Source organism: Cervus elaphus, chromosome 21 (assembly GCF_910594005.1).
Source record: "Cervus elaphus chromosome 21, mCerEla1.1, whole genome shotgun sequence".
In the NCBI taxonomy this organism is placed as follows: domain Eukaryota; kingdom Metazoa; phylum Chordata; class Mammalia; order Artiodactyla; family Cervidae; genus Cervus; species Cervus elaphus.
In genome coordinates this window covers 75,583,425-75,596,302 of record NC_057835.1, presented here as the reverse complement: position 1 = coordinate 75,596,302, position 12,878 = coordinate 75,583,425, and the positions used below count along the sequence as shown (strand labels likewise).

The window sequence follows — 12,878 nt, the reverse complement described above, 5'->3', positions numbered from 1 at the left end:
TGCACTGCAAGGAGATCCAACCAGTCCATCCTAAAGGACATCAGCCCTGGGTGTTCATTGGAAGGACTGATGCTGAGGCTGAAACTACAATACTTTGGCCACCTCACGCAAAGAGTTGACTTGTTGGAAAAGACCCTGATGCTGGGAGGGATTGGGGGCAGGAGGAGAAGGGGACGACAGAGGATGAGATGGTTGGATGGCATCACCGACTCGATGGGCATGAGTTTGAGTAAACTCCAGGAGTTGGTGATGGACAGGGAGGCCTGGCATGCTGCGATTCATGGGGTCGCAAAGAGTCGGACATGACTGAGTGACTGAACTGAACTGAACTAAACAATGTATTGATCATCACTGTTTATTTGTTCTTTAGTTCTTCTAGGTCTTTGGTAAACATTTCTTGCATTCTCTCAATCTTTGCCTCCATTCTTTTTCTGAGATCCTGGATCATCTTCCCTATCATTATTCTAAATTATTTTTCTGGGAGTTTGCCTATCTATATATACTTCATTGTGTTCTTTATCTGGGGATTTATCTTATTCCTTCATCTTGGAAAAAATCCTATTTCTTTTCATTTTGGTTAGCTTTCTGTGATTGTGGTTTACATTCTGGAGGCTGTGGAACTGTATTTCTTGCTTTTTCTGTCTGCCATCTTTTGGATGATGATAGAGGCTTGTGCAAGTTTCCTGGTGGGAGGAACTGTCTCTGAGGAAACTGGGCCTTGCTTTGGTGGGCAAGACAGTGCTCAGTAAATTTTTAATCTAATTGTCTGCGGAGGGTTGGAGTTGTACTCCCTCTCTGTTAGTTGTTTGGCCTGAGACAACTCGGTCCTAGAACCTACAGGCTCTACGGTAGGGCTAATGGCAACTTCTGAAGGGACTTATGCCAACATACTCCTCCCAGGACTGCTGGTGGTGGTGCATTGTCCCCACAGCACGTCACTGCCAACCCACATCTCCACAGGAGACCCTCAAACACCCACAGGTCTAGCTTGTCTCCTGTGGGATCACTGCTCCTTTTCCCTGGGGCAGTCCTGCTGCTCACAGGGGTTTTGTTTGTGCCTGCCAAAAGTGGAGTCTCTGTTTCCCCCCACTCTGTGAAAGTTCTGCAATCAAATTCTGCTGGCCCTCGAAGTCAGATTCCCTGGGGATTTCCAGTCCCTTCGCTGGATCCCCAGCCTTGGAACCCTGATAGGGGGCCTCGAAGCTTCACAACAGTGCAAGACCTTTTTTGGTATTACTGTTCTCCAGTTTGTTGGTCATCCACCCATTGGGTATGAGGTTTGATTTTATCATGATTGTGCTCCTTCTACCATCTCCCTGAGACTTCTCCGTTGTCCTTGGACATGGGATATCTTTTTAGTGGGTTCCAGTGTCTTCCTGTCAATAGTCGTTCAACAGCTGGTTGGGATTTTGGTATTCTCGCAGGAAAAGATGAGTGCACGTCCTTGCGCTTCACCATCTTGAACCAAAACTTCCCTTACTTTTTAAGGCTGAATAATATCGCCCTGTATATATATTTACTACATTTTGTTTATCCATTGGATGTTTGCATCATCCCTACCTTTGGCTGTTGTGACTAATGCTTCTGTGAGGGTGAATATACAAATAAAGAAAATAAAATGAAGTCAAGGAAGTCGAAATATCCTAAGTAGTTCCTGGATTTTGAGTTCACATATTTTGTTGACAATATGGAGAAGATGGTTCAATCCAACCCACCACAGTGAAAGTACTTATTAATCTTCTCTTCACTTTTGGTTTTACAAGCTATTGTTATGTTACCCCTAGTGGTCCGCAGTTCCCTTCTCCGACAGCCCTTCAACCTCTGATTTTCTGTATGCCAAGTGTTTCAAATTTAGCTCAACTCCTCTGTCCCTCTTTTCTAGGTACTCAGCATGACCAAAGGCAATATTGCCCTATGTTGCGACTCTATATGATCCCGCAGAAGGTGCAGAATCACATTCATCACTCCAAAAGGAGTTCCAGTCCCACTTTCCAAGAAAGGTCTCATGTCCTTGCTAATGTCCTAACTAAATGGCTTGCTGAGAAAATAAAAATAATGAACATCTGAAATTTAAAGAACAGCTGTTTGGGGAACGGCAAAGTTGAAGATGACTTCTTTCTACAAAAGCTGAGTCCCAGTATCTGGGATAGCCATTTCTGGGATACAGTCGTGCTGTGACTTGAATACAGATTCAAAAGAAGGAAATTCTTTATATTAGTGCACAATGTAGACTCTAGTGGAACCTGTATGCATTGTGTGAAAAAAATCAGTCAGTTATCTTCACTTTTTTTTTAATTGGAGAGTAATAGCTTTAAAATATTGTGTTGTTTTCTTCAGTGCAACAATGTGAGTCCGCTATAAGTAAATATAATATACCCCCTTCTTTTTAAGCCCCCTCCCACTCCCACCCATCCCACCCCTCTAGATCGTTACATCGTGCTGGGGTGGGCTCCCTGTGTTATATAGCAGCTTCCCACTAAGTATATGTTTTACACCTGATAGTATATATATGTTAATACTGCTATCACAATCGTCCCACCCTTTCCTCCCCACTGGTGGCTCAGATAGTAAAGAATCTGCTTATAATGCAAGAGACCCAGGTTAGATTCCTGGGTAAGGCAGATTCCCTAGAGAAGAGAATGGCTACCCACTCCAGTATTCTTGCCTGAGAAATTCCATGGACAGAGGAGCCTGGTGGGCTACAGTCCATGGGGTTGCAAACAGTCAAACACCTCTGAACAGCTAACATTTTCACACTTTTCATTCCTTCCCCCATGGTGTCCACAAGTCCAGACTCCATGTCTGTGCCTCCATCTCTGCCCTGAAAAGGTTGATCAGTACCATTTTCCTAGATTTCATATATACGCTTCAAAGGAATCTTCACTCTCACCTATCTTTAAATTATACTTTTTCCCCTAGCTCTACAAGCTTTCCAAACTCACATACAGCAAAAAGACAAGAGTCAACAAAGCAAGGAGGAATCAGGCTACCTCAGTAGTTGATTAAGCTCTTGAGGCTTTCTTACTTTATGAAGTGTTCATGAACAAGGACACTTGTTGGAGGAAATAGGCAAATTCTCTGACTTAGTTTATATATGCTCATTTCATATTAAGAAGATTGAATTGGTTCTAATAGGATGTCAGATTGATATTATCAATGCTTTCTTCCCTACACCCAAACAGTTCCATATTGAGTCCTGGGTGAAAACCTCAGTCATTCTTCTCTATTTTTTCTCTTTTGTTCTGATTTAAAGAAAAAGCAGGAGTAAACCATTAGAAATGAACTTGACAGATAGGTTATGATCACAAGTTATAACAGAGTTAAGCCCAAGTACACGTTAGCTCCTGTGCTGGTCACACTCCCCTAGGAGCCTGCTTCTGGGAGCTCCAGGGAGTGCTCTGTTCCCTTTTTTATTTCTAAGCAGTTCTTCTGCCCACAACATATCCCTTTTCTCCTACCCTCAGAAGCTGGATTAGATAACATAGGACCCTTGAGGATTGACATTGTAACCTTACCTCATAAACTGAGGTTAGACTCAGACTTGAGGAATTAGGTCATTCCAACTCTTTCCCTCATCTTTTTGCTCAGTCTCTTTAACAAACCTATTTTGCTGTCTCTTTCACTTACAGCAAGTTTATATCACAAGTGGCCTAAACTATAATTAACAAGCCAAGTTATCCAAAATATTTAAATCAAAGCGTCTTGCAAGAAAACACAGCCTCTGTAGTGTTTTATAACACAACAACAGCTAATACAAGAAGAGGAAAACTAAAACAATATAATAGATATTTTGTTGTTCTGTTTTTGTTTTTGCAACAAGGGTATGTGAGAACTCCTATAACAAAATAAGCATTGTCCTTTAATATGGTTGTATCCAGATGTTGAGTGCTTTATCCAACAAAGCTCCCATTATTCAAAATGTTCTTTGGAACTTCTGTTTTAGAATTACCTTCACCGCCAATTTACAAGAAGTATAAGAAACATCTCATTACTTTAGGACCGTACCTCATAGAGGTCATAATTTTCTTTAAGAAAATAAAATGCTGTTCTTTAGGCATAGTCAATGTTGCAAGCCTCTGTGAGAAATGACCCAATATAACTATTAAAGACAAAGGCTGTGGAAATCTTAGACCAGAACTTGAAGTCAAAATAAAAATAAAGCAAGCTGTGCCTTGTATAAACGCCTGAGGCTATGTCTACAAAAAATTTCCACTTAAGAGTAAGATGTTCAGCCAATTAGTTTGTTATATGCTGCCAAAAATCTGATTTGATCTGGTTATTCATTTTATTTATTTGTTTTTTCTTTTATAACCAGTTGCTTAAAAGAAATGACCAAGTCAACTAGGTATAAGTCATCTATTAATACATGGACTCAATTTCAGAAAGCTCCTTGCTTCATGTTCAGGCTATAATTATTAAGCTGTTAATACAATCAAAACCTTTTCAATCACCTTTCTGACTTAAACAAAATAATTATTCTAGAATAAATCTTCCATAATCATGATGGTTTAATCATGTCTCTATAAAACCTACAATAAGTAATATGCTTTAAACTTCAGATACTTCCATACCAAGTATAAGTAAAATTTCCTGCTATATAGATTTATGTGAAAATTTCTTTCTTTTTTTTTAATGCCTAAATGTTTAAGTGTTCGGAGTATAAGAGTATAAGTTATCTATCATGTTCATCAAGCAGAGTTAAGATAAGATAGTTCTTTTGTAGAAAAGTCAGGAGGATATACTGTTTATAGGGTTCTCATGATATAATTAATTTTCTTTTAATTTCATGCTATACTGTTAATGAAATTAAAAGATGCTTGCTTCTTGAAAGAAAAGCTATGACAAACCTAGACAGTGTATTAAGAAGCAGAGACATTGCTTTGTGAACAAAAGTCCATATAATCAAAGCCATGGTTTTTCCAGTAGTCATGTATGGATGTGAGAGTTGAACCATAAGAAAACTGAGCACTGAAGAATTGATGCTTTAGAACTGTAGGGTTGGTCAAGACTCTTGAGAGTCCCTTGGACTGCAAGGAGATCCAACCAGTCCATCCTAAAGGAAATCAGTCCTGAATATTCATTGGAAGGACTGATGCTAAAGCTGAAACTCCAATACTTTGGCCACCTGACGTGAAGAGCTGACTCATTTGAAAAGACCCCCATGCTGGGAAATATTGAAGGCAAAAGGAAAAGGAGGTGACAGAGGATGAGCTGGCTAGAGAACATCACCAACTTGATGGGCATGAGTTTGAACAAGCTCCAGCAGTTGGTGATGGACAGGGAAGCCTGGCGTGCTGCAGGGGTTGCTGCTATGGGGTTGCAAAGAGTTGGACATGACTGAGTGACTGAACAACAATAACTGCTAATGTCACTGTCATGAGATTTTGAAGAGAAAACAAAAGGGAAAGGAGATAGAGCAGTATGGTTTTAAAGATACCATAGAGTACACATGTGGGTAAAGCAATGTCAAGAAAATCATATACCAACTCAAATTAATATGCTGTCAATTTAGTAAGGTCCATTTAACAAATGAATAAATTATCTCCTGAGATAGTGAATTCTCACAGAAGTTCTTGGAAGTTAAAACATGGAGGTTTTAAGTTTACCAACTCCCTGGACGTTTTATTCTAAGACATTCAACTATGAGATCTCAAAGGTTTCTAGCAACTCCAAGAATCAGTGGCTGCAAGAGCACGTTAAGATGAATGATTCATGATTCTAGAAACACAATGTTAGTGTTGAATTTTTCACCACCTGCTTAATCACATGATTGCTGGCTTTCATCCACATAGGTGTACTGAAACTTCTGTCTTGTCTGACATAGATGATCTTGTGTAAAATTCAAAAGTTACTGCTCTACTTCATCCTCCTTGACCTTTCTGCTGCATTTGTTACTACTGGTGATCCATTCTTTTGAGACCCACTTCCTTAGACATCCCTGTTAATACACTCTCCCTCTTCCTTTTTCAGTCCTCAACAACTCCTTCTGAGTTTTTTCTTCCATTCATTTTCTTGCTTCTCTTTCAGATATGTGTAACCTATTCACATACTCACCTTTTATTACATTTTTTTTCTCATTCATTTTCATAGCATCTATTCTGCTGATATGAGATTTAATTCCAAAACTTTATACCCTACTTGAGTTATCTCATGAGTTCTGATCATGTATTTTGAACTTCTTACTAAAAAACTCTACCAGATTATTCTCTTTGACCTCAAATTTTAACAAACTCAATGAACTATTAGTCAAATCACTTCCTTTTTTATAACTTTTTTTTTCTAACAGTGGTATCAACATTTATCCAGTGACCCCTGGAAAGCTTTTTAGTGTCAAGTTCTGTCATGCCCTTCTGTCATGACTTTTTGTATTTAGTCTCTCAAATATTTTTCATCCTCTTTATTTCCCACTCCTACAGTCTTGTCATTGTTTTCCAACAAAGGCTCTCTGTCTCCTTGCCTACTCCATTGCTGAGAGAAAGTTTCCCCTTCCTTTAGGCCCAATTCTCTTCACTTTTTCTAGATCCAATACTGGCCTAAGACAGGAGATAAAAAGTCTTTACAGAATCTACTCAGAGATTCTACATATTATATCATCCTAAGATGCAATTCAGTATTGTTGGTGACTTATAGCCATATTTGGAAAGATAATTCTGATTGAGAAGTTTTAATTTGGCAGTTGAGAGAGATTTTAAAATGTGTAGCATTCTCCAGTATCAGATCAAGCAAAATGTTAAGGGTCAGATAAAATATGTGAAACTCAAAGACTCCAAATCAGTTACCATCAGGGTGGGTGGTTGAGCACCAGGTATCAGCTGCGTCTTCACAATTGTGATCCAGAGTAGGATTCCAAGGCCTTGGAAGAAGAATCATGAACACAAGTCCAAGTCACAGTCCTGGAAAGGGAAGCCAGTGGATGTATAGTTACCAAGAAATAGAAAAATTAGCAATAAAGACACACACACACACACAAAACTCAGGACAAAAAGAGTGATCCAGAAAAATGTCAAACCCAGATTTAGGGAATAAGCAGTATCCCAATTTTTAGAACTAAGGATAGAGGCTAGAGCAGAAATTTGATGCTAAGTTTATCACTACTGGCCTGGAGTGATTATAACTAATATTTATTAAACATTTACCCTGCACTAAATATTTTTTGTGCAATATTTCATTTTACTTATAACCACAACTCCATAAGTTAGATATTATTATTATCTCCATTAACGAGTGAGGAAATGAGGCTTAGAATGTTTCATATACTTGTGCAAAGAGGCAGATGGTGAATGAGTACCATGGTCTTTCTGACTCTAAAGTCCAATCTCTTAATCGCCACACCACAAATGCCAAGGAATCTTCTCCCACAGGAAGTATTCGTGGGAATCCCATGAATGGATAGGAGCAGTGCATCGTATTGGGCTTCCCTGGTAGCTCAGCTGATAAAGAATCCGCCTGCAATGAAGGAGACACTGGTTTGATTCCTGGGTCGGGAAAACCCCCTGGAGAAGGGCTAGGCTACCTACTCCAGCATTCTTGGGCTTCCCTGGTGGCTCAGATGGTAAAGAATCTTCCTAAATGTGAGAGACCTGAGTTTGATCCTGGGTTGGGAAGATCCCCTGGAGGAGGCATGGAAACCCACTCCAGTATTCTTGCCTGGAGAATCCCATGGACAAAGGAGCCTGCAGAGCTACAGTCCATGGGGTCACAAAGAGTCAGAAACGACTGAGGGACTACGCACAGCACAGAACATCGAGTCACCTCTCCTATCAGGCAAAGGAAGGGACTAGATTTCAGAATTAGCCTAGCCTTGTTGGTCATCTCTCATAAACTTGGAATTCTAAGCCTATATCTGAGAAGAAATAGGTCACAGATCAGGAAAGAATGTGGTGAATTGTTAAGTCTGGTCAAGGCAGAATTGTATGACTTTAATACTTAGATATACTTGCCTACCTCAAAGATTTTCTATTTAAGTACTGTTGAGGCAAGAACTCAAAATAGGATAATGTTACAAAATAGGATAATGAGTCTTTGATGTTGTTAAGTGGGGTGACCAATAGTTGGGGGGGAAATTATTTGCAGCTCTGCTTAATTTTTCATGAAACAGTATTTGAGCAACTATTATGAGCAAGGCACTGGATTACTTAGATGAATAAGACCCTACTCTCCTCTACTAATAGAAGGAAATGGCACCCCACTCCAGTATTCTTGCTTGGAGAATCCCAGGGGCAGAGGAGCCTGGTGGACTGCTGTCTATGGGGTCACACAAGTTGGACACAACTGAAGCGACTTAGCAGCAGCAGCAGCTCCACTAATAGTTAAGAAAATGGAAATAAGCATATAAACTGCAACACAGTAAAGTAAGCATAAAGAATGGGTTGCAAAATTAAATATGAAGACTTAGAAGGATATTATAAGATGGTAAAAGAAAAAAGATATTCCAGCTAATAGTTTTGAGTAACAAATCTCAGCCAGCTTAGTGGCATTAAATTAAATAACTATTATTGAATTATACTGATGGAGTCTGCAGGTCAGAAGCTTGGACAGTGCAGTGAGATGGCTTGATATTGTTCCATACTCTCTTGTGCATGGTGTGGGAAGACTTGACATATTGAGGATTAGAATCACTGGCATTCTTCTCTTGTCTGTATACCAGGGATGGGGCTGAAGGCTGCGCTCAGCTTTGACTACTGACTGGAGTACCTATACTTGGCCTGCAGTTCCCACAGGGTTGCTTCTGGATTCTAAGGAAGGCTCAATAGCTATCAACCCAGGAAAACCAAGAGGAAACTTCTTGGACTTGTATGATCTCACCTCAGAAGTCACATGCTGTTACCGGCAACACTCTATTGGTTGGAGTAATCACAAGTCGCTGTGGATTTAATGAGAAGGATACATAGCCCATTTCTGAATGAGAGAAATGTCAGAATCTTTTGAAACTGCCAGTCTGTCCTTTGGCAAAGTATACAGTATACTGGTCTCTTCTTAACACCCCTTAAAGTCTTATCCCATTAACAACCTTCAGCTCTGGCTCAAGGTCAAGAACTCTGCCATCAGGTCCAGGCATGAATGAAGCTCTTTGGATACAGATTCCTTTCAATATGAAGATTAGTGGTATGAGAAAAGCTATCTTTCACCACTGTTATCCCTTCATCCTACAAAATATACAGCTGTGGAAGAGTCCTGAAATAAATTTTCCAATATAAGACTAGCTGCACAACTTAATCCGTTTCAGTGCAAAATTAAATGCAAAGCCGCTTATTCAATTATTACTGGAATTTCAAGATGGTGACTAAGCCTAGAGTCCTCCTAACTGATAGGGCCCTCAGCAAACGCACAGTTCACACCCCCATGAGACACCAGTGAGCCATTCTCCCATTCCAAAAGTGGGAAAGGGAAGAGAAAAGACAGTTACTGGTCTATAGCAATTCTGATATCGAACAAAGTTCAGGTTCTTGATTCCTTATTTTGGGCTCAGAAAAATCAAAACTTTGGGAGCGCTTGGCTGTGCACTCTCGTCTTCTGTTTCTCCTCTCTGAATATTCTCCCTTCATGATTGTAGCTCTTGTTTGAGCAGGTTAAAAATCTGATTAGTTTCTAGGATAGTTTTCTCAGTTTAGTTCTTATCTGCATAAACTTGGAGTTTCAAAAGTCTCATTTCATTTTGTAGGCCAAGATGATAGAATTCCTCTAAAATTGTTTTCTTTTTAATATATGAAGTTATATTACATTCCATTAGGCAAAAGTCACACAGATGATTTTAAAATAATCCTTGCTATATGTTGGGACCTTATGAGGCTGCTGAAGAACAATGTTTTAAGAGTCTTAGAAACTGTATTACTTGGTGGAGTGGATATGCAAGGCTCATCTTGAAGAACCTTGGTTGTGGGGGTGGTAGTTTAGCTACTAGGTCGTGTCCAACCTTTGCGACCCCATGGACTGTAACCCGCCAGGCTCCTCTGTCCATGGGATTTCCCAGGCAAGGATACTGGAGTGGGTTGCCACATCCTTCTCCACTTAAGACCCTTAAGTGTGTTTTTTCTATCTCAAAGGATCTGAGCCACCAATTTAAATGCTTCTGAAGTTACAACAAATGATTTAAGTCACATCCTTGACCTCATCCTTGACTTGCCCAGAGACCATGTTTCCAAACTGCATTCTGGATTTCTTCTTGGCCCTTAGGCCTTTTTTTTTAGTGGAGTATATTTTGCTTGGGAGAGGGAGGATATGAAATCATTTTATTATCAAATTCATCAGGTCTTGGATCCTTACATATTTTCTAATTTCTGTTAAAAAACTGAATATATCCTTCCTTAACTCAGTCTTCTTTACCTGTAGCTTTAGTTCTGCCACTTAAAGAAACTGTCCATCAGTTCCTCAGATAGATTCACTGTTTTCTGCATTATAGAAGGTAACAGTTTCACTAAATTTTCCCCCAATTTATAACAAAGTTCTCCTTCCTTCCAATTTCCAGTAACGTTTTTCTATTTACCTTTAAACTTCACCAGCAGTCTCCTGGAGGCCCATCAGGCTTCTGCTGACTGTATGCTCAGCACTCTAACAGATCCTCCTGAGGCAAGGGGAAGATGGACAGCCCTAGGGTAAAGTGTTTGGAGATTTATTGCCTGTGGACAGGAACTCTAAGAGGAGAATAGCAGGACCATTAAGAGAGGAGGCTGGGCCTTGCCCAGACCATGCATTTCTCATTCTCAAAGTCAAGACACCTCCCCAAATGCACCTGCCCAGAAAGACCCGTTGGAGGTCAAAGGGGAATGGTGCCAACCATATGCCTCTTTGGTAGAATCCATCTTGGCCAAGAGATGTGTGCGCACATGGGAGGATCTTGAGATATACCCAATATGGACTGTGAACCAGGCAAATCAAAATGATTGGCCAAAGGAAAACTGAAAGAAATGCCCCATAACAGGAATTCAAATGCCATGAGGGCAATTTTGTATCTCTCTGAGTCTACTTGTGTGTCTATCCACATGTACTGTACTCTTTTTTTCCTCCTAATAAATACTTTGTTTCACTACTTTCCATCTTTGTGGGAATTATTTTCTGCAAAACCAAAGGGCAGGAGCATTGCTCCTAACCGCTGGTCTAGGGGCTAGGATTTGGGGCTCTCTCTGCTGCCACCTGGCCTCAATCTCTGGCTGGGAACCCAAGCCTTGCTTCAAGCTACTGCAGGCCAAGGTCGCCTGAGATCACTCCCATTGCCTAGTCTGAAAGTTAAAGCCGTATCTTTCAGAGTTTTGTTACCGTGACATCCCATTTCTGATAGCAACTTCTCTATCAGTCTGATTGCAATCAGAATCAGTATGAGTGGCATTGAATGGGAGATCCACTACAAGCATTAAACTTTACCCAGTTCTGGTTGTTGGTTGAAATCTATGCAAGGCTTATACCTCTGCTTTTAGGGTCAGGTCTGAGATGGTTACAGTAGGTCAGCCCGGTCACAATCAAGGAAAGAAAGATGGATATCAGATAGAAAGAGCAATGACCAATTGGAACCCATAGAAGAAAAATAGAATTCATGAGAATAAACTGGCCACCATGAGGAAAGATTAGAACCATCTCCAACCTCAGTGATGCAGGCGATATGCAGAAGAAGTCAGCATATTTGACCACATAAATGCACATGCTCAGGACTTAGAGAAGCTGAAGGAGGAGGGCTGATGGGACCTGGCAAGACTGCAGGCCCCAGGTGCCACCCGTACCATCAGCTAAACCTGCAGATCACTGGTAGGTATGGTGTTATCTCAGAACCTAGCGCCACGCTGACCTCAGAGCCTAAAAATGGCTGCCACTTCATTTCAACCTTCCAGATCTCATGCACATTTCTGTTCTCAACCCTAACTGGGAACAGTACAGAGAAGGGACTTCTAGGGATCAGAGTCTAGCTCAGTTAGATTCATAGACTGCAAGATGGCCACCAAAGACTTCTGGGAAAACGTGTTTAAGTCAATTTTTTAAAAAATGAGACAGACTTGGCCAAACCAAGATAAGAAAAGGCAAAGAAGTTACCATAATCGAAGACACAGATTCAAGGACTAGGAGGGGCTCAGGAAACAAAGGGTGTTGGAATGGGGGCTGAATAGGAGCAGAGACTGGGTTGGTTTAGCCACGTGGTCTAGTTGGTATAGTACATTTAGTAGATATTCTATAATTTTTTTTTAATAAATAAGTGTGCTGATTGAACAAAATGTGTGAGACAAAGAACGACAGAATTTGGCAAATTTGACTTTGATTCAATCAGGTAGGATTTTGCACTTGACTTAAAAAAAAAATTAGACAAAGGAGTGGCCTCCACTTAAGTGTGCCTCTGGCAGGAGAATGAATCATGGGCAGATCTAAGGATGGGTTAAAGCGTGAGATGCATTTTTCCTTAGCACTGACCAAAAAGAAAAAGAAAAAAAAGGAAGGAGGCATTAAACTGAGGCAACAGAGGGAGACTTTGAAACTGGCTGGGAAAAGGGTGAGGAAAGCTGTGACTGAAGTGAAGTTTTAACAGAATGTTCCAGAGTGGGTTTAATAAAGAATTTTTCCTAGCAACTGTTCAAACATTTCTTGTCACATTTAAAGGAAAAAAACATTCCTTTGGATCATTTATTTCTGAGAAAATTTGTTACAACTAATGCTGACCAGCACTAGTTAACACTAGACTTTTTTGTCCTACTTATGACTTTTGTTCTCTTATTTGTAAAACAGAACAGATTCCTTCCAAAACAGATTCCTTCATCAGAGAAGCACGGTATATTATATAGGTAGTAGTTGTTGTTGTTTTTTTCTTACACTTGAAATTCTTAATTCCTTATGGGCAATCCAGCTGAATTATATTTCCATATGGTTAAAGGAAAAAAAAAAAAAAAAAAACAGTCATTGAG

General features: G+C 40.1%; 1 long non-coding RNA gene across 1 annotated transcript in view; it reads right to left on the bottom strand.

Moving 5' to 3' along the window:
* LOC122679499 overlaps positions 1 to 10,609 on the bottom strand; it is a 44,658-nt gene extending 34,049 nt beyond the window's left edge. Inside the window, exons 1-4 of the long non-coding RNA XR_006336418.1 lie at positions 10,484 to 10,609; positions 8,806 to 8,863; positions 7,289 to 7,446; positions 6,780 to 6,893 (exon numbers count right to left, since the gene is read on the bottom strand). This is a non-coding gene — a long non-coding RNA (uncharacterized LOC122679499). The remainder of the gene's footprint in view (positions 1 to 6,779; positions 6,894 to 7,288; positions 7,447 to 8,805; positions 8,864 to 10,483) is intronic.
* Between the last annotated feature and the right edge of the window lie 2,269 nt (positions 10,610 to 12,878).